General features: G+C 38.7%; 1 long non-coding RNA gene across 1 annotated transcript; it reads right to left on the bottom strand.

The window, feature by feature from the left end:
• Positions 1-4,137: 4,137 nt before the first annotated feature.
• LOC121232650 lies at positions 4,138-22,629 on the bottom strand. The gene is made up of 4 exons (XR_005931502.1): positions 22,616-22,629; positions 17,219-17,221; positions 7,681-7,685; positions 4,138-4,231 (listed from the first exon to the last, which is right to left on the bottom strand). It is a non-coding gene; the product is annotated as an uncharacterized LOC121232650 (long non-coding RNA).
• Positions 22,630-24,314: the final 1,685 nt, after the last annotated feature.

Raw genomic sequence — 24,314 nt, 5'->3', positions numbered from 1 at the left:
TGCTGGTATTTTTAACACAAGCAAAAAACTTTTTCAGAAGCACCCAAAGCATTTTGTCTAAACTTGCTTGCCAGCGAATTCATCATGAGGTGGTTAATGGCAAGGTACAACATCAGCCCCAAATTGGACAATATTATCAACATGATTTTATAGTCAGAAGTGTTAAGCAACTCTAACAATAGGAAATTGTAATAAGACCCCATTTCATCTCATCCCTGTGATGTGATTCTTCCCATAAATTTACTGAAAGAAAAAGGAAGGAAGAGGCAGTTGGTTAAAAGGCACTCTTTCATTCACCAGGCTGGCATTTGCTCTGTATTGTCTGACATGATTTAAATGGAGCAGCCTCCACTGGCCACCAAAGGGATGCACTAGCCCATGTGTTAATCTAGGATTGCCTGCTGCAGGATGCAAAGCGAATTCATCCCAAATGGTTATTAAATCGAAGGCTTTAAAATATTCTCCACTTTCAATGGACATTTAGTTTATGCACTCTGAGGATGACTGAGTTGAACTCAGCCTCAAGGTGAAAATTGTCAGTGTCATACTGTTTCACTGAAGCTATGCACTTGAACCTGCATTTACAACAAAATGGCTGATGCATGCCTAGTAAGAGTAGTTTGTGCTTTAGAGACAACTAAAGAGTTCCCCACAGTCAGTATGCCAGGCTGTATATGCCATGGAGAAAAACTTTTCAGCAGACACTTCCTCTGATTCAGGTAATTTCTCTGCACACTGGAAATAAAATTCATCCATACTGCTTTCCTGTACCAGAAAGAATTTTTGTTTCAGGGGATAGAAAATAGTTCCTCATTCATCTTAGACTAAGTGTTGGATTTCTCAGCAGTCATATAGCAGTTACTTAAGCAGCATAATTGTCTGATTTTTATTATTTGATGGCAAGTGAAAGTCAGGAAACAACAGGAAAGAAGAAAACACAAAACTTAAAAACTATGCCAGTGGTATATTTGAATTGAGTGGCAATATATAGTTGTCTAGTACTGAAGAGTTTAATAATACTTTTTGTTTCAAAGCCAAGAAAAGTTAAATAACATTTATCTGATTTAGTATAGTTAAGCAAGATTATCAGCCAAGACACACTATTTCATTTAAAGGAAGTATCCTGGTGGCACTAACAACAGTATCAATTATAGAAATGTTAGTAACAACAAAAACATTCAATTTCCCAATGAAGGTCAACAGTAAATCTATTTAAAATATGTAAGGCTCATAAAAGTAATGGGTTTGCAACTGTGATTGAAACAGATGTTCACAAAATCAGCATTTAAACATGAAGACACCATAAAATAAATGAAGACAGGATTAATTTAACAAGTTATCTCAAGAGCAGAATAAGGAAAACGAATGAACAGTTACTCATACAATTCAGAAGGATCTTTTTTTTTTTCTGTAAGGTAACTGGAAGCAGAACTGAAAACATTGGGCCAAATTCATTCACTTAATAAGCTTGCTGACAGCAGTATAGATCTGTGTGTGCAAGCAGGGGCAGAATCTGGTGTGTTCTATCAGGAAAGAGAGCTGCCATTAATAAAATTGTCTATCTTGTTGTATAAGAATGGAAAGCAAGCCTAATTCTCCCTGTGCAAGTTTCATATTGACAGCTCCTCCAACAGCATAGGTCCTTACCTACATAAGTTTTAGGAAGGCAGAAGTCAGCAGAATCAGATCACATTTTTTCAGAAGAGCCTGAAACATTTCAGTGTCTTCAAATTAAATGCATCTGGCTTCTCTCTTGAGGACTCCTACTTTTTGTATCTAAATGGTAAGCAACAGCTACAGAGACAGCCTATTTTTTTTCATGCCCTCTTGATCTTTCCATTCCCTGTTTACTAACATATTGTTTTCTTCCTTAATTCCTTCCTTTGGAAAGACAGAGAAAGAAAGAAATGGAAAGAAAGGAAGAAAGAAACAGAAAGAAAGAAAGAAAGAAAGAGGAAGATAGGAGTAAGGAAGAAGGAGAGAAGGAGAGGAGAGAAAAAAGAAAAAGAGAGAGAAAGGAAGAGAGAGAGAAGGAAGGAAGGAGGGAAGGAGGAACAGAAGAAAAAGAAAGACAAGGAAGGAGGAGGGAAGGGAGAAAAGGAAGTAATACTTGTCCTTACTTATTTGAAGTACATAATCATGTCTTTGGAATAGATTCTTCTGTCAGCTGTTTCATCCTTTGTCATTCTTCTCTAGTGTGGCTGTTTGAAGGGATAATCTGGTATCTGACTCCCAAAGATTTAGGAACTTTTAAAGAAAGAACCAAGGTTTTGACTGAAGGTTTCTGTCTATTTATATCATGATCATGGTGCAAGCTTTTAAATGAGTCCAGACTAATACCTGAAAGCTGCAATTGGTTCAGAATGCTACAGTGCCCCACAAACCTTTAGTTTTAACAAACTAATAGTATACTACATTTCATAATAAACCATAAACAAATAAACTATATCTAATATTAGTTTAATAAACACTTCACATACACTACCGTCCTTTTTTGTTTATTTTCAGCACCAAATTCGATACTGAGGTTATGTTTTTGTCTAATTGACCCTTTTTCCTCTAGTCTGACAGAATTTTAATAGGAGATGGTGGTAGAATGGCTACCTTCCTAACCCCAAACTCTCTGCTGTTTATTTTTTGCTACACATATCATTCTGGGGTTTAGCAATTGTGAATCACAAGCAGTGCAAATACCATTGTTTGAGAACCACAGCACTCTAACCTGTAGCCAGTAAAATACATTTTTTCTCTCAGTGTAAAAGCAAGACTTTTAGCTTTAATGACTTGAATAAATTCATAAATGCCTGATTTCTTTCCATAGGAGAATGGTTACATGACCTGAGAAATTAACATGTCTTGGTACAGATTGCCACAAAGCCAAATTCACAAATGATGCAAAATAAATAGAGGACCTTTTCTGGGCAAGGTTTGCCTAATCATGGTATGGGTCCGAGCCTACAGTCCCATTTTTACTGAGGCAGTAAGTTTTGCTGGAGTGTAGACTAATGACTTGGGACATGGAGTTTCCTTAGTACTGTATTGGGCTGTGTCTGCAGGCCTCTGTTTATAATTTTCTGTCTGGTACATTGAAAATTGCCAACACTGTGAGTTATTTCTTCATCCATTGATGTTTCTCCAATTTTGGATAGTTTCTTTAGCATATTTTATCTAAGAGGACTTTTCCAAAAGTAGTTCCTGAAATATCTGTCAGGAGAGTTTAAAGTTATTTCTTCATTAAAAGATTCTATATACAATCCAGGTCTTCTGAGCTTTTTATAAATTTCTTTGAAAAAGAGCTTGAAGTAGCAGAATACACAAAACCAAACAACAATATGCTAATAGAAAGAGCACAGAAGTATCTCACCTTAGGAAGCAATTCACTGCTTCAGTATTCAAAGCATATGCCTAGTGCATATTTACTCAGTAATTGAACACTCAGTGGATGAAGCCTTAATTTAACATCAGCATTGGATTCTCTTCATAGTTAACTTCTCTTATGAAGGGGGTAGGCATTCTCCTGAAGGGTATGCATCTATTGGCTTGACTGTGATGTTGACTCGGTGTGTGAAAAATAACATTAAAAAAGGCACCAACTGGAAAATGCAAGCCTACCTGAATAAAAAAAAAAAAAAAAAAGTAGCTATTTTATAGGCCATGGACACACAAGTATCATAGTCCCATTCTTTATTTTTTAAGTACTTTTAAAGTAATTAAATGTGAGACTAATTTTGGAGAGCAATTTGCACTAAAGGTATCATTCTAACAATACTGTAACTTTCCTCAGTGGATACTTTTGTAATGCCGTGGGTTTTTTAACAGACAAGCAGTTTGTATTTAACATTTAAATAATTTAATTGTTACGTACTTCATAACACAAAAGCAACCAGAGCCTTCCACTGAAAGCAGCTCATAGCTTTTAGCCTTGAAAGTAAATGGCAGTCTTTGATGTCTTCAGCCATAACTTCACACTTCTTAGTGAAAAGTGTGTTTCAATCTTGTGCCCATCAAAGTTTTTTACAAATCTTGTTTTTCTCATTCGGACCTTGGAAAGCTGAGAGCTATGTATGTTTATGGCTGCCACCAGGCTAAGTGCTGAGATTTCTCGAGCTTCATTGGCAAGCATTAAATGATTTAGTCATATGGTTTAGTTATAGGTAGTCATGCAAGGAGGAGGGAGTTGGACTTGACGATCCTTATGGGTCCCTTCCAACATTAGATATTCTATGATTCTCTGATTCTAAATGCTTGTTTGGTCTATCCTTTCTCCTTTTAATCCTTGGAGGGCTAAAAGACAGCAAAGGAAGTGTCTGAGGTTATTCAGTGCAAAATATTCTCTATTATTCCCCTTGGCCTCCAACAAACTTGTTTGTCAGGGTCAAGGAGATAGCTACAATTTTACCTCTGCTTCCTTTCCTTCCTTAACCCTCAGCAATGAGGCAGTTATTCTAGTTCTCAAACTTCCAGATTTTCTTCCAAAAATATCCTTTCTTCTCTGTAATACTCATTTCTTTACAACCCCTGGTCTAGTCCAAAGCCTAGTCCCCACTCCCTCTTCAATATATCTATTTCCACTTGAAAAAAATCTGGCTGTAGCAAAGATGACCTCAGAGCCCTGAACACTTCTCCCTTCCCAAATCCTGTACCTGGCTTCCAGCATGGACACCTGAAACCCCTCAGTGTCCCCTTGCCTCTTAGACCTTTTGTTCAGAACTCCCTGTGTGACGCCCTGCTCCACGTCCTGGTGCTCCTAGAGCCCTCCCCAGCCGCAGCCCCAGTCTTTCCCGCTGGCACCCACTTCCCTGGTGTAGCCGTTCCTCCCCATGAACAGGGGGTCCTGTTGGAAGGGGCAGCACATCCTTGCCTCCATGAAGGTGATTACCCATCACCTTCCTCCCCTGTTTCCCACCCCAGCTCAGCCCTTGGATGTTGCTGTGCAGGAGAGGGGGTGCAAGCTTGGCTCATACAGCCAGGGCTCTTGCACACACAGAGCACACCTCGAGCCGCACCTGGGCCTGTGACTGTTTACCCCCATTTCCCATGGCTCAAAATACGTACCACACTTCTGTGCGTACCTAGTCAAAAAAAGGTAGAGAAAAAGCATGAAATGGTGAAAGGAAGAAGTCAGAGGCCGAGAAGGCATTTTTCTCGTGCTTTTGACAGTACCTTTCCCCTTCCCTTACACATATCCTGCATTTCCTAGGCAGAGAGCTGGGGTCCTGGGGCTATTTCTGACCTGTCTCCACCTGAGCCAAATGAAGGGCACCAGTCCAGGAGTGGTCAGTCCTCCTCCTTCCCTTTCCAGTGAGCATAAGGACGAGTTTGAGGAAGAAAAGTTTCAGGGAGGAAAGAGAAGTAAAAGGGGAAAAAAAGGCAGGGAATTGTCAGGAAAAGGCTCTGCAATGATCTTTGAGCCAGAAAAAAAAAAGATCATTGAGAAGCCAGTGATGAAAATTTAGAAGTTAAGAAGAGGTATTTGGGGGCCAAGAGAGAAGAAAGTAGCTTGCTCTATAGCAAGCCTTACAGCACTATAATTCCCTATGCCTTTCTCTCTGACCATTGCTTCTGGCATTTGCTCCCCTTGAACTGCTGGAGACTCCCTGGGAGGAGGCTGTTGGAAGTGCTGCATCAGTGAGGCATTCAGATCTGGGGCTAGCAGTAATTCTCATTTCTCAAAACAATCCCTCTACTCAGCCAGAAAGTTATCTGGTAGGTTTTCATCTTGTCTTTGTATATTAGTTGTTGTTTGGGATCTTCTGATATCACAGCTTGAATAGGTAGGTTCTGTGTGAAGGACTTTCCAACCCACCAAAAGATAATAATCCTGCTATTCAACAAAGTGCACTTTGTAGCCTGCATAGCAACACAGGCATTTGAAATGAAAGCCCATTGTTTGGAAAGCATAGGTTTTAAAAGCTACTATACCTCCCTCTGTGTTGTAAGAATTCAAAGTAAATTTTGACACCCTTGGCATTTTCCACCTTCTCATCTGAAACAAAGGAAAAAGCTAAACCCACATCAGTTTATTTTATCTTCAGTCATGTAAAAGGTTAGGTTTTCTAAATACTTTTGTCTAGTGGTGTGGCTTTTCTACTGGAAGGTTCCTGGCTATTCTTTTGCTTAGTTTTAAAGTGTTCATCATCTTTCTATTTAGTGATGTTCATCCCTGACATCTCCACAAATCCACCACATACCTTTTAGTGAAGGGAGAAGTCTGAATATCTAAAAAGATGTGGAAGCCTGCAATGTATGGAAAACTTTGCAAATAAACCAGACTGGAAACAATTTTTCCCTCCTGTGCATCTTACTGAGACAGTAGCAGTATCTTCTGTTCTTTACCAATGTTAACACTAGCATCTTTGACAAGCGGTCTGTTTATTTCAAGGATAAGTAGCCCAAAGTCAGCAAGGATTTTCTGAACACACAGGACACATGTTTATAGCCTTTATCTCCCAGATTTTCCCTAACACTGAGCTGCAGAATACATCCTGTGTAATTATATGAATACAAGACAAGGGTGATATCCAGAATTCTCAGGCTGGCTGTTGGTATGTGTATCAGTAGCTCTAAATGCCTTCTCTGTTTGATCTAGAGATGTACATTAAATCATGGCTAGCTCCCTGTTTTTAATCAGAAATTCTATATCAAACCTGAGTGACTTATCTGGTGGAAAGTAGTGCTGAAACCGCTATGCTCTTTGAAAGATCTTCTTGTGTGTGTATTTTCCACTGAAAAGCTGTTTTGCTAATGAAATGTTTCCTCATATTTGATGCTGAGTTGCTGCCCTCAAACACAGTTTTGTGCGAGGATTTGAGGGTAACAGCAAGAAGGAGTTGGAGGTAAAGAGGACAGTAGGTTTTTATCAGTGTGCCCTAAGCTTTGAATGAATTGCTTGGAGCTATTTCAGGGGAACCTTTATACAGAGCCTTACACAATTTGGAATTGCAGTTTTCATCCTCACCATTAGTCCCCCAAAACAAAGCCCGGCTTCTCAGGTGGTATGAAGTGGGAATGTTGTATTTCCTCCTTACAGAAGTATTTTGAACATTAAATTTGGGATTATCTCCTAACAATATCTCCTTTCTAATACCAATTTGTTGTTCTGTTCACCATGGGCTGCCACAACAATGTCAACATTATCAACTGTAAAACATAATTGAGTCTGTGAAGTTTTTCCAAAATAATGTCATTCAAGACAGATCATCTGCTATGACAAACCATATTTTCAGTCTCTTGTCCACCAGTGTTCTCATTCATTTTGGGATGCCTTCATTTGATCTTTGTATCAATATATCTTGTAGCATCACACATAACTCTCTCTTATTTCTATATCGAACTTCAAGTGCATATCTGCTGGAAGTGGTTCAGACTGTTCTTTTTGGGGTAATACAACATATCCATACCAGGATAGCAGAACACTGGTGGCTGATTTTTGTATTAATGGTTTTCCAACAACTGGCTGGGTTTTGTATGCAAGTAAAATCTCACTGTTATTCCATCGCCAAATAAACATCTTCCAGAATGCCAAAAATATTAGAATTTCAACAATGGCTATTTTCCCCCAGAGTTAATGTTGTAGAGTGAATGGTTGTGATGCCACCAGAGAAAATATAGCAAAAGATGTTTGAGACTTTATCTAGGCCTTTTTTCCATAAAAATAGAGAAAGGGTGCTGCAAGCACACATGTCCTGGTTTTCAAGCCATGAACAAGTGTGGTCTTCAATGCTGTTCCTGAGTGTATTGTCCATAATGAGACTATAAAAGAATGGTTTTTCTTGTCTTTTATTTCATTCTAAATGTTTGACTTGAGCTGTTGCTAATGTGGCAATTATGCCCAGCAAGTGTAATAAAGATTGCTGAGCACTTCTGGGTGAATACAAGGAAGGTACTCTTTTGCTTTTGGTCCTTATGTCTGTCTTAGCTTTTTATTTAGTTTTTAATCAATGGACCCAAATTTTAAATTATTTTTTTTTTCCCAACCCTGAACTACCTCCAGAACATTGTGTTCTGCAAATTACAAAGGCTCCCATCTTCCCACTGAAAAAACATTGCCAAGGGTTCTTTGTCTGATTACAGCAGCTCTTTCTTACTTCTATCATGTTTTCTGCCTTTTCAAATGAACCATCTTCAGTTTCCTTGGCAGAACGATTACAAAACAGCAGTGTCCACAGTGCTACAGAGCCCAAAGGGGAAAACCGTGACTTTGCCATAAGACCTAAAAAAGGGTCAGTGCAGACAGGAGTCACTCTACATTTTGTTGTTTGTCCCCAGTTCAGGGTACGCACAGCACATGAAGCACCGCTCGTGCAGCCCTGGCCCACCTACATGTGCTGCTGTGGGAAGCCCTGTCAACTCTCCCTACTCGTCCCTTGGGAAAAAGTAACCCCAGAGGGGCTCTTCTCTCCACTGCTTCCTAATTGCCAGAGGAATAAGAGGACTTCTTAGGGCATCCTACTTTCCTGTGAAAGCCCATAGATACATGACTTGAGTCAAAGATACATGGCACCAATGCACAGCTTTTCCACCTGCATCTGCTGTATTTTTGACCTGTGCTTACAGCTAGCCTGCCTCCATGAACACTACAGCCCTCAGCAAGGGCCCTACCCTACCTTGGCACAAGTTTGCTTCCTATCAAAAGGGAAATAGTCTACAGCCTGTCCAGGGTGTAGCTCTCTGCCTGGCTTTAAATCCTAACAGAGGACAGCTCCTGCAAAGTGTGCTCATATTTCATTGGCAAGGAGCAGCAAGTATTCAGTATGATATATAATGCATGCTAGATCTTTTTTTCACCTAAAATACTGTCACGCACTCTCATAATTTTATAATACACACAAGAGTATATTTTGGATGTGTCTAGGTGATAATAAAAGATGTTTAACTTATTTTATCCTGCAGGAGACAAGCAAGATGTGCTGAGTTGAACCAAGGTTTTTCAGGAAATGTACAAAAATGCAGCCACAAGCAGCATTCAGGGGCTGTGAGGCTGCATGCTCATTTACATCAAAGTAACTTGGCATGCATGCTCCATAACAAGGGATACTAGTTGCAGAAGATCTACAGCCTCCTTAGACTTCCTGTAAAACTGTGCCTGTTACACAAAATGTAAAACATTTTAGAAAATATTTTTTCAAGAAAAATCTTTCATTCTAGCTGAGTGTGTGTTTTTATGCAAACACAGGTAATGCAAAAATGCGTTGCCAGCAATGCCAGTTCATCTCTTTTCAGAGTCTTTAACATTTAGGTGCACTTATCCAAATATCTTGTAGCAGTAACTATTTTCATAGTTGCAGGGAACTGTCTTTTTGAATTAGTGATTTGACTTAAAAAATGCTTTAGGTATGGCAAAGATGTACTATGAATTCAGCAGTTAACATGCAAAATACATCATTGAGAGAGATTAGAAAATGGTGAAGCCTATTCTTCTGTCATTACACAGTTCATGAACCTCCTGTCCCACAGTAGTCCCACAAACTTCTTCAAAGTTACTTACAGGTTAAAAAATGAACATCAGAATATGATCCTTTACAAACGAGTAGGTCATATTCTGGTACGTTGAAAATGATCCTGTTTCCCAAAGAGATTCTTTTTGTTTAATGGAGATAGGGCAAAGCAAAGCACTGCTCAGCTGGTGAGGTTATGGCTCTGACCAAAGGGCACGTTTTCTCCATAGCACAGTCTGCAGTCATATTCCTGCAGCTAGCAAGATGAGAGGACTGATGGGTTTTGTGTCACAGTTTTCTCTCCATGATTTCGATTTCTTTCCTAGAGAAAGCATGGCAAAGAAGAGCGGAAAAACGTGGGAGGTGGCCGATGTACAGCCAAGCTTTATTAGGACAGGGCTAGGACATGTACTTGGATTTGGCAGCTGAAACATGCTTTCAGGTCCCCAGCACAAAGCACCACAAATCTCATGGCCATGTAACAGCACTTCAGACAAATATCGATTAATGTCAAACTGATGTGAAATGAAAAGCTTCTTTTCAGTTTGTCAGATCATGACTTTTTGATTTGGGCTGAGCTGGCCTGAAACAAAACATTCTGTTCTAATTTTTGTCATTCGAAAACAAACAATCTCTCCTGCTTCTACAACAACTTCTGGGGCTGTTTGCTATGGACATTTATCGAGCCTGTTGTCTATCACCTGCAAAGAGCCAGTTAGACAGGAAACGCCTGGCCACCTCCAGTTTTTTAATTCTTGAAATCTCTGACTAACGTCATCATAAGACATACGTTTAGACTGCAAATGATGGAAATCTGGAGATGATGGAAAGCCCTCTCCTCTGCCCTCTCTGACTTCCTGATGCCACAAAACATAATCTGACCTGCACAGCTTGACCAAAAGCTCAGTAGGCCTGGGGTATAACTTTAAAATGCCACTTTGAATCAAATCCATGTACCAAAAGGTCCTCCCCAAATCACACTGCTTTGTTCTTCAAAACAAGCTTGATAATAGTGTTGCTCTTCACTAAAATTGCAGTAGGAAAAAATCATAAAGCTGCAGTACAAACATCTTCAGCAGGATTTCCAAAATCCTTACCTTTAAGATAGCTTAGGAGGATAGATTCCTTGCAATACGAGAAACACTTCTGTTCCAAAGTCACTTAGGCACTACAAAAAACCCCTAAATTTGTGTAACTCTGCAACACATTTTACAATATAGATAGGAATACGCAGCCACATATTTAATCAGAGAAACAGCAAGAGAATGTGCCACATGTGTGAATTGTGGCTAAATCAGCATTTTCCTAGGAACTGTCATTGGCTGAGCAGTATTTAAACTCAGCAAAATTCGCCTCTCTTTATTTCATGAAGCACTTCTGAACCCAGCTGAAAATATTCAAGAAATATTATAAGCAAATTATCAGCTCTCTCTAGGTACCTTCTCCCATGAAGTCTCAGGTGTTGGTGTTTAGAATTCAAGTTTTGAAAGTGGTCACCAACTTCACATTTGTTTTTTTTTCCTCTGCTTGGAAAAACAAGAGCATATATTGATTAAATACCTTTCTTTGATAACAAATGTGTGTTTGACTGCCAGACTAGGCCATCTCCAAAGATCTCCACAGGCAAAGCTGAAAACAGTCTGCATTTGCAGTTGAATATAAGGCTTCACAGAACTACAAATAATTGTGAAGACGTTCCTTGTTTGGCTAGTAGCAGATTCAAATAGTTTTTGTCTATACAGAGTTCTGCCAGCCCTAGATTAAGTACATGAATGAGGTGGAAATGTTTTGCATTGTGTAAAAACATCACTTGAGTTTAACTTAATTTGTACATTTCTCTAGAACTAGGAGAAACATCAACATTGCATTAGAGTCATGACAAATCCGTCAGTTCTTTTTCTGGCTAAACAGCCACAGTCTGATTAAGTTTTGCTTAAAGATTAATATACTCTATATATGTTTTGTGCAATATCCTTAAAAATAATAGTGTTATACTATAATCTCAGTCATTATCTGATTTTTCTCCTCAATAAAAAAGCAAAGTCTCCTAGAGTGGAGACATTGTATAAATTGTACTGTTTAGTAATAGCAGTGTTCATTATGAGAAGCTTAATTATGGTCATCATTTACAAAAAAATCAGTCTTGTCACAGAAAGCATAATAATGAATGTCTCTTGTTTAAAAATTAATGAAACATTTTTTTCTGAAGGTATGAAGTCTACTAGTCCACAGGGTGTCATCACTTTTATTTTCCTCTTTAAAAGAATTAATATTCATGAAAATTAGATTCCAAATAATTGCAAAATTAGAGTCTTTTTTATACTGCAATTTAGGTATGTTTGTTTATTTAGATGGAAAATCACGCAAATCCAAAAAAGGGTACAAGAATAAAAGACAGTCATTTTTAGTTATGCAGGAATTATTTTGTACTCAGGCCCAGGTTGTGCTCTTATTTACACTGGTGCAAGTAAATGGCAAATTTAATCCTATTCCAATTTACAGCAGAGTGGTTAGGAGCTTTCTTACTTCTAGGGACTAATACATAATGTGAATATCCTAAATTATAACTTACTGTGTGCTGCTCAAGGGAAGATGTGCTCCAGTGCAGGAGTCCCACGCAACACCTATGCACAGGGCTTAAACTGGGTTTATAGGTATGGGGCATAGGCTTTACAACATCTAGATTCATTAGGATTAATTTTAGCAAGCCAGGAGGCTGCAAAGCAGCTTTTAGCTTTCAGAAGAACTTATATTTTAATGTTTTTGTAGCACGCTTTAGTTGATGTGTAAATTGAACCACATCATTTCTAAAATAAAGCAATTTGTAGTGAGCTCACTGACATTTTACATGTCAGTTTTAATTCAGCAGTAGTAACTCTGAGTTTGGCAAAACATGGATTCTTCATTAGAGGAGGCATTTTGTCCTTAGCTAACCTGGCAAAGCAGATTGGAAGGGCATACTTTTGAAACTTCATAAAAGTTAGCCGGCTATGTTTGCTTCTTGCAATCAACAAAATAAAGAATATGGATAAAAAATCATTGCTTCAAGATATCAAAGAAATGGTCTGTTTGTAACCAGTTTTGACTGTGAGGGTTGGCTGTGATCTGTTTTGCGACCAGAGTCTACAAAGACTAGGCTCAGACTAGACTCAGAAATCTCTCACCCTTCCAGAATAAATTAGCAAACAAAAAAACTGCCGGCAAAGAAAAGGTTTTAGAAGCTAAAGTGTTAGGATAATTAAATGCATATTTCAGCAGTATTTATTTGGCATTGATTGGCTGAGGCCACTTACTGTGAAGAGTTGAATAGTTAATTCAAGTGCTAGGCATCTCCTAAAGGAGATGACCTTGGGGTCATATAATTGTAACAGTAATTTATTTAGTTGAAGAAACGAATATGTTCTCAATTAGCTTAGCAGGCGTTATAATAACACTAGTGGGATTTATATTTGCTTATGTCACTCTGCTGTAAGGATAAAGTTATTGGATCTGTTTGCCTGTATTTAGTCCCCCAGTTCATGATTCTTCACAGAAGAAATGTGAAGGTTTGCTCATCCTGATTAATAGGCGTCCAATCCTAATGCTGCAGATATTGGCATAATCACTCAAGGGACCTGAGGGACATACACACAGCAGTAATACTGGCAGAAAACAGTGTTACCTACTTAAATCTTTCTCATGCTGATTTTTTCCCCCTATTACGGATTCTAAGGCTTCTCAAACTTACCCCATAAATTGGTGCCTGATCTGAGATTATTCCACCATTGGGGCTCTTGGAGGTTTATCACAGATATGTTATTCTGCTGGGATTTTTTTTTCCCACCGCTTTAATCTGCTGTCACTATAAAACAGGAAAGCAGTAATTCACTTGACTGTGCTCTACCTCAATACTGCTGCAATCCTCTGAGCTAAACTTCTTAATGTACTTCTTTTAATTTTCAAATGTTGACGCATTTTCACTGTTCACTGATCAGGGTACATACGTATAATAGGTGTAACTTACCTACCTACCCCACACCACAGCATGTGGTTTGTTGAAACTTGCAATCTGGAGTTGTTGTCCATTATCAGCAGCTACCATCACAGCTAAAGCAACCATCGGGATGGTTGTAGAAATAGCTCCACAGGAGAGCCGGGGAAAGAAAGCATTAAAAAAGAAAACAAAAACAAAAACAACAACAACAACAAAACCCAGAAAAGTGGTTTTCAGGTTCATCTGTCTTTCAGGAAGCAGAAGAGTGAGTCTGTAAAGGCTTGCCTTGGGCAAGGTGAGGAGTGAGCTAGGCATGACTTTCGGAGCTCTGCCAGGAGAGGTCTCTGCAGGACTCACTACTGCAGGAGGTGCAGGGCAGACCCCCTTTGTGTGGTCCCGGCCTTTCCCTCTGTCCTAGGCCAGAGGGGGAAAAGCACAGCACGCCTATGATGTATGTTCCAAATCAACTCTATCTCTAGCTTGTAGGCAGCTCAGTTTCATCACATGCTACCATTTATACAAATTAGAGGCGGGTGAAGAAATCCTTTGGTGTTTAGAAACAGACTCATCAAGTTGTTAAGGCAGGATGGCTGAATTGGTTTCCTTCATATCTAATAAGCAACAATCACATGCCCCAAGAAACAGTTGAGTGAAACAAAAAGAAGCCTGTCTTCCCAGGGTTCTCATTCGTATTATTTTGTAATTATGCAGGGCACATACACCTGTGCTTTAATCTCTTACCTATACACATGCCTAAATATTTTATTGAGCAGAGCTGGACGTCACTCAGCCTGTGTAAGGAGGATTCCTTGATCGTCTTATTTTCTGAGTCCTGGGGAATCTGCTCCCACCATTTCCCTGCTCTTGGGAGCGCTCCACATGCACACAGCACTCCCACAAGTCAGAGTGGGGTTTGTGACGGTCAAGGAAACTCATACCTTGTGAGTGGAGCTCCAGAGTGTATACCCTATAAAGACACAAACTCCATATGATATAGAATATCTGGCCTTCAAAGTGTGCAACAAACCTATTTGTGTTTAATTTTCCATCATATTTTGCAATCAGTGACAGGGTTGAATTTTGCATGTAGATGCAGGTCATTTTGTGGCCATTGTCATTTTACAAAATTTGTTTAAGGAAAAGATATTTTCAAATGAAGCTCATTTTTCTCCTTTTAAATCACAAAGTTGTGCAGCTCTCTCTGTAGAGGTTTGGGAGAAAAGATGAGGAAATCAAAGAGCTGTTCAGTTCTCTTCAGTCTCAAGCTCCCTATTGACTAGGAGAATTGATGAGAAGAAAAACCCAATAAGAAGTTTACAGGCATAATAGAAAATATTTTAGTAGCACTAAGTGGCATGTTTTCCATTTACTACTCAGTGTTTTGAAAAAAATTGATGGCAACAGTGAACAAACAACTTTGATCAGGACACTTATGTTGGTGTCGGAATATGGATTTTAGTGGCTCTCTGTGAACACTAGAGCTTGGAAGTTGACTGTGATCTGCAAACAGGTTAAAACGTGTTCTTTGTGCCTTGAGTCCATTATGATATTTCATTGTAAAAAGATGATTTAGTGTTAGGAAAACAATAATCCTAAAAAATTACCTTTCTTTTCCAGTAGAGTCTCATCCCCTCTTAAGCACTGCAAGGTGTTAGCAATTTTCACTCTGTCCCAACTCATGTTCTACTCAGTGTGTGAAGCCTCCTCTTCATGTTACGTCAATGTTGGCCTTTGGGCCAACACAAAGGCTACTGAATCTTAGAAGTTAGTCTGCACATCCGCCTTCAAATTAATTGACTCCCTTGCAGTCTTAGAAGAGCTGTGACAGTTATGGGTTGTTGCACAAAATGCTGCATTTTATTGATGAAAGCACGTTTTTATTCAGGCCTTTACTTCTTCAAATGGAATAATTCTGAAGAAGAATTCTTGTGTAGGTTATAAGTCCTGTTTTAAAGCAAGTGCTGTAATATTCTACAAAAGCAGTCTGAAACACCAAGGTTTACTGTATGGATTTTGCAGTGACTATTGTAATGTTCTGTGTGACTGCTTTACGTAAGCATTTTCAGCCTATCAAGCTCAACATTAGTTTAAATACTGGACTGGTGAATCCTGTAGTACCTATTCAGGTCCAGTGTAAGTGGGTAGAGCTTCACTGACTTGGAGGAAATTGCTTCTACTCACACCAGATCTGACCACGGTCCGTGGTGGTAACAGCAGATCTCTTCATATGAGCTAATCTATAGTCTATATGTAATCTGTATGTAATAAGCACATTTATTCTATGGCAAGCACAATGTTTTAAATTGGTAGTGGAAAGGCTGGCAGAGAAGGGTAGAGGAACTCTCTCCTTTCCCTCACTTAACACTGACGACAACCACTAAGATGCTTCCCCACTTCTGTGTTTCTGTGGCCTGTCCTCCAGGGTCTCTCACCCCCTGGCCACACACAGCTTGGTGGATAACATCCCAACACCAGCAGTGCTGCCCTCAACCTTAGTTTCCCTCACTATGAGAGCAGAGTTCTTTACCATACTTTTTGTTCTCTATCCTCTGGGCAAGCAACAGTGGAAGGGAAAGATTTTCCTTCTGGTTGTGTTGTTTGGACAACCCAAAGTTAAGAGTTGTTTGGCTTGGCTGGGCTTTTTTGTCCATGCTCTGTATTTTGTACTCATAACAATTCTACTGACCGCTGAAAAAACTGTCCTCTAGGACTGTAGTCAACTGCAGAGACAAAAGGGACAGAACAGCAGGGAAATGATGACATAAGGAAAACCTGTGATGTTTGAGTTGAAGTGTGTATTGAGAAGAATTCCTCAGGACTAGATTTCCCCTGGTGCAGGTAATCTTCTATTAGCTTTAATGTCACTTAGGCAGATGTGCTTCCTAGGAAAAAATACATACCTTTTGTCGTGTGTCGTGCCCAGATGCATGACCAGTTACCATATGAGGAAATCTTCATGCTCTGTAGTTTAACACTAGATCCCAGGTTTCCCCTAGACAGACCAAGTTCTGTCTCTTGGTAGAAAAGATACCTTTCATCTATACAGTTAAGACATGCCTGAGATATGGGAATTCAACATGACAGCCTTGCTGAAATGAAAGTGTCATGGGTTATAACAGTACATTTTTAATAAAATTCTCTTACCTTGATCAATCTATGCCCTTCAATTTAAAGCTGAGATTAATTCTCCAAGACACATTATGGTACTGTATTAATACTTGAAATCGCCTTATAAATGCTTGCTTTCATATTTGGCATAACTATTGTACCACTATAGAAACTGCTTCTATTGACCTTTAGATTAAAAATATGTTGGATTATCATGATTGACACATTCAGAATGACTCATTCTTGCCAAACACAGCATAACAACTTTTTAACATTCCCTTTTCTTTACAACTGCTTCCACTTTCATTATATGAAATATGGCTGTATTATATACCACCTCTCATTGCCTAACATGCTTTTTTCAGAGTTCAAGAAGATTTACATTTGGAGCTAAATGTTTCAGTGATTGCTCTGTTGGATTTCATTATACCAGTGTAGTTAATCAAAGCAAGTCTGGCCTTGCAACCATGATTCATTGTATGGTTTTTTGAACTTAGTCATTTATAGTGAATGAATATACACATTATCACCGGAGTACCAGATTTTCTTTAACAGCCTGCGTGACACTGTACTGTAATGCCTTAGTAAACTGCTTATGCCATGTGCGCACTGCAGCTGCTTTTTTAATTTTCTCTTTTTTTTTTTTCTTTTTAAGGAATTCATTGAAAGCCATTTTCTTTACCAGGGCGAATGAGGGCACTCACTGGGAGTGTTGTCAGTGCAAGGGAAACGGTATTCTCTTGTGGTCCTAATGACTGCTATTTCACTATACACAGGAATATTTTCAGATCTGCAACTTTGTCTATGCAGCTGGGTGGTCTGCACAATAGTCATTAACAAGAAATCCCCAAATAAGCATTACATGCTCAAGTTTGGCTGAGGTTTATTCAAGCACATGCCTTATAGTGGAATTCAGTTACAGGCAAGAGAATCACTGGTTTTGGTGTGGTTGTGAAAAGATTTTGTGGTTTCTGTTTCTTTCTCCTGGACAATCTAAAGTATTGTTTTACCACCATTATTGAGGGGGCAAATTCTTTTGCCCTCCAAGAAGCCCTGGAGGAAAAGATTTAAGGTAATAGCCCCTGTTAGCTAATACTTCCTAACTATTTTGCAGAGTCTTATGCAGACTAGGATCTGTCTTTAAAATGCTGTCAGAGTGCAGTTAAAGCCTCAACAACCTCTTTTAAATGCTATAAATCAAATACACAGACGTATTTAGCTGCCTAGAGTTGAAGATGGGTGTTTAGTAAGATTTACCTAAATGACAAAACAGGTCAGGTACTTAATTCCCACCGAAATCAAATGACAGTAGTTCAAACACCTCTGTAAATCAAGATGCTTGTACTTCTGTCTACAATGGATTTTTGAAATGTGTTAATACTAGTACCAGCTATTATCATACCTTTATTCTCTGTCTGGACTGAACATATGTGACAGTCACATGCTTTTTAGTATAATGTGGAGGAAAGTAGCACTAGCAAAACCAGTTTTGATGAGTCTCTAGATAAAACTTAGGCACAGCTGACTGTGGTATCTCTGTCTTCCTAATCTCTTCTTATGCACAGCTGGTGCATTACGGCATACTCTGTGGGGTTCACCATTTCCATCACAGACAAAACATGCTAGCTGTTAGGTGTTAGGTGTGACAGTTTGAGCCAGAAGCCAGTCTGTGTAAAGAGAAGACAACAATGGGGATTGCCCATTTTGGATCAGTTACTTGGAAAAAGTACATGTGGCAGGCAGGGAGAAATTTCTAATCTTTTACAGGTTTCTATGTTATTGCTCTGTGAAAACAGATGCCAGCTTTGAAGCTGGATTACAGTCATTTTGCACCTAATAGGTTAAATAGTTATACATTTATTGGATCCAGTCATGGGAGATTTCCTTGGTTAGAAGGATCCTTCACTTACTTAAGGCCCCCACAACAGCTTCTCTGACCCAGCTCCTTTCAGCCTTTGTCATAGAAGAAGTATATTACAAAGTGAGAAGTGATTTCTGCCTCCTCAAGCAACCCTGAGGACAATGGTTAGCCAGCACAGCGTGGAACAAAATCAATTTTGAGGACGACTATTGGATATCTGTTGCTACTGTCATCGGCCTAGTTTGTTACTGCCTAGGAACTATTTTTCATGTTAACAATAGGTGCCCGAGAGCATTAAACAATTACAAAAAGGGGAGATGGACAAACAGTATGCAAATATGTGCCACTGGGACTGTCTTTGTGTCCTCAGTGTCACTTATCTGCCCTACCAACAGCATATTGTTAATTCATTCTCCTGCTTAAAAATGAGATTGTATTTTGTGTTGGCTACGTGATAATCACAATCCCCTTTTGTGTTTGCTTTCTACAGACATTTGAGTGATTGCCTTTTACTGGCACAAATGGTCATAGAACACATACTCCCCTATCACATGCAGGGGTATTCACTGAAACTAAATGTCATATTCGCATGTGTAAATATTTCTTCCAGAGTATATGCTTGTTGTTCCAGTGCATGAATAGAAAGAATACCTTGTGACTTATCTGGCTCATCACAACTAACCAGCCCAACCGATTTGTCAAATATTTGCAGATAATGGTTTTGGATTAATCTGTATGGTTACATTTTTAAAAAAAATAATTTCAAACAACAAATGAATCTGGAAAACTATGAGCTGTTTGCAGATATACTGTTTGTAAAAAAAAGGCAACATGTGTCTGATGAAATATTCATTGTGAATTATTCACCAGTTTCAAACTGTAGTAAGTGTTAAGATAAAAGATTTGTAAACTCAACAAGCATTCCACAAAATTCACCAAGCCTGCTACATCTTTTTTTTTTTGGTCATGGCATTTCTGCCTATGAAAATTTATTCATGAATTTGAAAGATTCTACACACTTTATGTTTACTTTCTGAATTAACAATTATTCAGCAGTTAAAGCAAATCTGTATTACCAATAGATCTGTGCTCTTCTGTTTTATTGCTTCACTTCAAAGACATATTAGTGTTGCACAGAGCTTAATACTTCCCAGAACACATAGCTTAATTTCTTCCCAATACACATCTTTCCAATAGCAAAGGAGAAAACTATCCAGCTCTTCTGATAGTCAGTAAAAAAATGCAAATAGGAGGAAATGTTATATAAGTATTAGTTTAGGATTAATTTGCTCTTTCATTTGACAGAAGACAATTCCAAGGCACACGTAGAAGTTTTGTTAATTCTAAGTCCTCATTTGAGGGTATGCACTGTGCTCATACAGTGTATTTGTCTATTTGCTTCAGGCAAAACTTTACCCAAGTTGCTATAATTTAAATATGTAAAGACAGCTGGGAACTTTCCTATGGAATCTAATAGCATAAAGACTCAGCTACACAGGTAATCCCTACTGTAAGCAACTGGGTGCATTGTAATAAGTAGAATACCTATTTTTGGTGATTTTTTCTATCTAAATAGTGGAATATACAGTTGTTGACGTTTCAGATCTAAACCATCACTCAGTTAGATTGTTTTCCACAGCAGAAGTTTCACCACAAAAAGTCTGGGTACATAATTTCCTGAGCTCTTTGTAGGAAGTGATTGTAGTTTATGATAGGCTAGAAAATGGTTTATGGGGGGTTAGATAGCCTTCTTAGATGAGTTTCTTTAGAGAAGAAGTCCAGCAGATCGTTTTAAAGATTACTTCTTTAAGAAGAAATCCTGCACATGGTGAAACATTTATAGTGAATACAGCATGGATTCAACAGAATAATATTACCCTTTTTTGTAAAACACGCAAAGAATTGTACTTTTTGTCCTCCGATATTAGTGAATAGTAAATAAAATATGCTAGAGAATATGGAAATATATTTTTTAAGCAATCCATTGTGAATACTCAGAATTTTTCTGACACAGCCTCCCTTCCCCCCCCAAATCTTCAGAAATGTGACTGCTGAAATCTACACATTAAGAAGAGGCAGGAAAAAAACCTCTACCTAAATTTTTTGAAAGACACTGATAGTGTGACACAAACCTTAAAGCAACAGTAAGTAACTTAGCAAATGGGGATACTAGAAGACACCTTGTAAGGTTTGATCTATTGTGTTGGGTGTTTTGTTATTCCCTCACTTGTGTCTGTCGAAGATGTTCTAACATTTTACTGACAATGACAACAGCATCCTGGCATCTGTGATCACTCCAGCAGCATTTGCATTTACTAGGACAGATGCAGGCCACATTCCTAGATACATCCAGGATCTCTAACTGGTGAAAAGGCACCTTTCCTAGGGATCATGGTTAAGTGCCGCTGCCAGCCACAGTGTTTCCAGGCACTTGAGCACAGAGTGGATTGGTCTTTTACTCACCCACGCATCCAGATGTATTTATTTCATTACTGTCATCTATAAAACCCAAGTGCTTACCAAGTGCATGTGGAGACCTCAGGTAGGATGAGTCACTTTTACCCTGTTCCACCTTCAGTGATTCTGTTATTTGACTCATGATAACAAAAATAAGCCCCCATTATCAAAATGAAGCATTTGAAAATAGGCATCTAATGATACAGAAATGTGTCTTACTAATTTTGGATTCAAGGCACATGTATATATACAAATAATCATTTCAGATAGACTCATTTTCACTAAGGCTGGCTGGTAGTAACTTAAGAAAATGTTGGTTTAAGATAAAAATAAAAAGCTGAATGGCACACTCAGCACCACCTGTGTTCTCTGGCTCACCACATAAAGTGGCAAGCACCTTGCAATACACCTCAGGGTATTACAAACAACATATCCTCCCATCAATTGCATTTCAGTGTGCTACAAAAGGCTTGTTGCTAAGACTACATCAGGACCAAAGTGAACAGGAAAATGCCCTTAAAATGATTAAAGGTTTAAAAAATGAAGTTTTAAAAATGAACCTAACCCTAGGAGAGATAAGCCATGTCCATGCCATAGGCTGCATGATGTGATAAGTCTCTTGATCACTGCCTGCATGAACAAAGTTTTTGCGTTCCCTGTCATTTTAAAGGCCACGTTGTTGAAATCTGGTTAATGTAGTGGGTGGGACTGCAAATCACCCTGAGAAGGGGAAAGCTAAGAAGAGATGGACTGCTTTCTCCGCATTTTGGAGAAAAGGGGAATTTCTAGAGCTGCAGGACTTTGCCTGGAGCCAGTACAGCTTGAGGGTATTATCACACAAAGACCTAAAAGCAGCCGCTTCACTGAGCTTGAGTGAATCAGTATGAATGACTGAGAAGACTGACTCAGGCTGTGGCATGATAGAGTGGGAGCAGGAGAATTTAATGTGAGGCCAGAAGGTGGGTGCCTCCTTGGGGTGGCCTCACAGATGATATGCCCCGCAACAGAAAACCTTTTGTGTATGTTTTATGTGAGTCAGTGGGAAAATTCATCTGCTTTAATAATCAGCACCTCCCTAAATTCTCTCTTGAGATGGGTCAAGGGATATGGGGAATAAAGGATGCCAGAGAGAGAATAAACGGAGAAGCCAGAAAAGAAATTATACAATGCAATTATATGCTTTGGTTATTTTACCAAAACAAACATACAAAACCAAACCATCCTAAAAATTACTTACATTTAATTCTTTATGGGTTATCTTTGCTTGTTTCTTATAGAAATAGTCTGTGCTGCATTATTATTACTACTAGTTTATTATTATGATTTTATTTTTCCAGGAATGGCACATTTATTTTGTCTGACCCAGGAGAAAGTATGCTTAGAGGTAATCTATTTTGGCAATGTCTAGTCCTCTGTTATATTCTTCTGTTCTGCTGATATTAACATAAGTGTGTAAGCTGCAAAAGGATTTTAGTAGTATGCAAGTAAAGTTTTCTCAGCTCACAATAAAGATTTCTACAGTCGCCACTAACCTAGTCCTCAGACTTTCATAACAGCAAGTCAGCCCTTATAAGTAGAAAATTTAGAACAAGAAGTGCCCCCCCCCGCAATTTCTTAGTCCTAATAAACCACAAAAATGTCACCACCACCCTCCTCCACCCCACACACCTTATCATAGACTTCATCAAGCTGGGTTTACTTGCTGTTTACTTATTTTTCTCCAAATCTCTTGGCACCTGTGCATCATTATCTTCAATGAACATCTTCAGTAAACAGGACATTTAAGTGTATTTGTGTTGTTCTGGCTTGTTGCAGTTGTTTACCTGATTGGATCACACGCTGCTTTGATCATTTAAAAGAGAAAAGGTTTTTGCAGCAATATATGCTGGAATGCTTTGCAACGGCAAACTAAGGAGAGAGACTTATTTATTGTGTTTGTTTTCTCCCCGATGTATCAGTTTTAAAACACCTTGGAGATTGCAGAATCCCTCTAGACACACACCCCCCTTCCAATCATCTTGACTTTGAAGGTTCAAGGTTAATCACTTCCATTGCATAAAGAATTAATTTTTCCTTATGATGAAGAATCTTCTGAGGTTAATTTGAAAGGGCACTTGAGTTAGGGCCTGCCATGGAGTACTTCAAGTTACATCAGACATGATCTTGAACCACTAATCAGTTGGTTTGCTGCTAGTCTAGGATAAGGCAATTGTATTACTGATACCTACAGACAAGATTGGTGCTTTCTGCTTTCTTGGCAGTTTTATAACTTTGGCCAATCTTCTGGTTTGAGTGCAAATATATTGTTTATTTGATGCAGTTTGCAATAATCATAGTAACCTGAAAATTCTGCCTTAGTGGTAAAAAGAAATAAAGTGATTGTTTTGAGCATAAATCCATGGATACTTCAGGTAAAACAACAGATGAGGATACTGAAGACTGGTTGTTCTATACCATATGGGGATTTCTTTATATCTCAATATATGGGAATGGAAATTGGATTAGGACTGATTTGGACTGCCCACTGTAAAACAGCATGTCAGTAGCAGAGTGAAGAGAGCATGGTCATCTTCAGTCTACCATTCCCCCCTCATTCCAACTACTAGACATAGATATTAACTAGCTTTTCATGCTGTGTATTTTACAATAGTCATATCCCATAAACTTCCAATATATTAGTAGGTGACATGGTACTACATTTCAAACTTGAGTATTCTAATGAAAATTATATTGCTTTTATTTTAGAAAATTGCTGCACAATCCAGAATAAGTGAAGTTTTAGCATCAAATTAAAAAAAACAGAGGTTGAAGTACCACATGAGCAATGCATACTCTTCTCGCCATATGCACACGGGTGTATGGCCACCTGATCAGTGCTTGCAGCTTCAGTAACAGACAGGCACTTTTAATCACATGTCTAGTTTTACACAGGCTGACTCTGAGCACGCACTATGAAATTCTGAATGTTCAAGAGCTTTTGATTGTACTCTGTGTACGTGGATATACAACTAATATTAATAATGAATTGCTTGAGATTTCTCTTGGGTTGATTCTCCAGAGTGCTTTGTGTGAGCTCCATATCTAAGCTCAGTGAATCTGAACAATGCTAACAAATCCAGATGGTAGCTTTTTACACTAATTTTGCTCAGCTAGAAGTAACTGCTCAAGACAGAGAGCCAGAGAGTGAATACTAGTGGAATTAGGCCCTGTATATTAAGCTTTCTTTCCCAGGGAGTTTTACAGCATTAATTAATTCTCATCATCCTGCTGTGTGTAGCTAAAAATTTTATTATCCCTATTTTATAGATGGATAAAATTAGTCACATAAAGGTTAAGTGATTTGTGCAAGGTCATGTAGTAACTCTGTAGCAGGGCTGAGAACAGAATTAGAAGTCATAACCTCTGTTACCTTGGGCTAATGATGAGTCCACATGCCACGTGTTATCCTTTCATAAATGACACATACTCAGACAAGGGC

The sequence above is a fragment of the Aquila chrysaetos genome, chromosome Z (genome assembly GCF_900496995.4).
Source record: "Aquila chrysaetos chrysaetos chromosome Z, bAquChr1.4, whole genome shotgun sequence".
Lineage (NCBI taxonomy): Eukaryota > Metazoa > Chordata > Aves > Accipitriformes > Accipitridae > Aquila > Aquila chrysaetos.
Note: the sequence above shows the minus strand (reverse complement) of the source record. Positions and strands in the feature narration are given on the sequence as shown.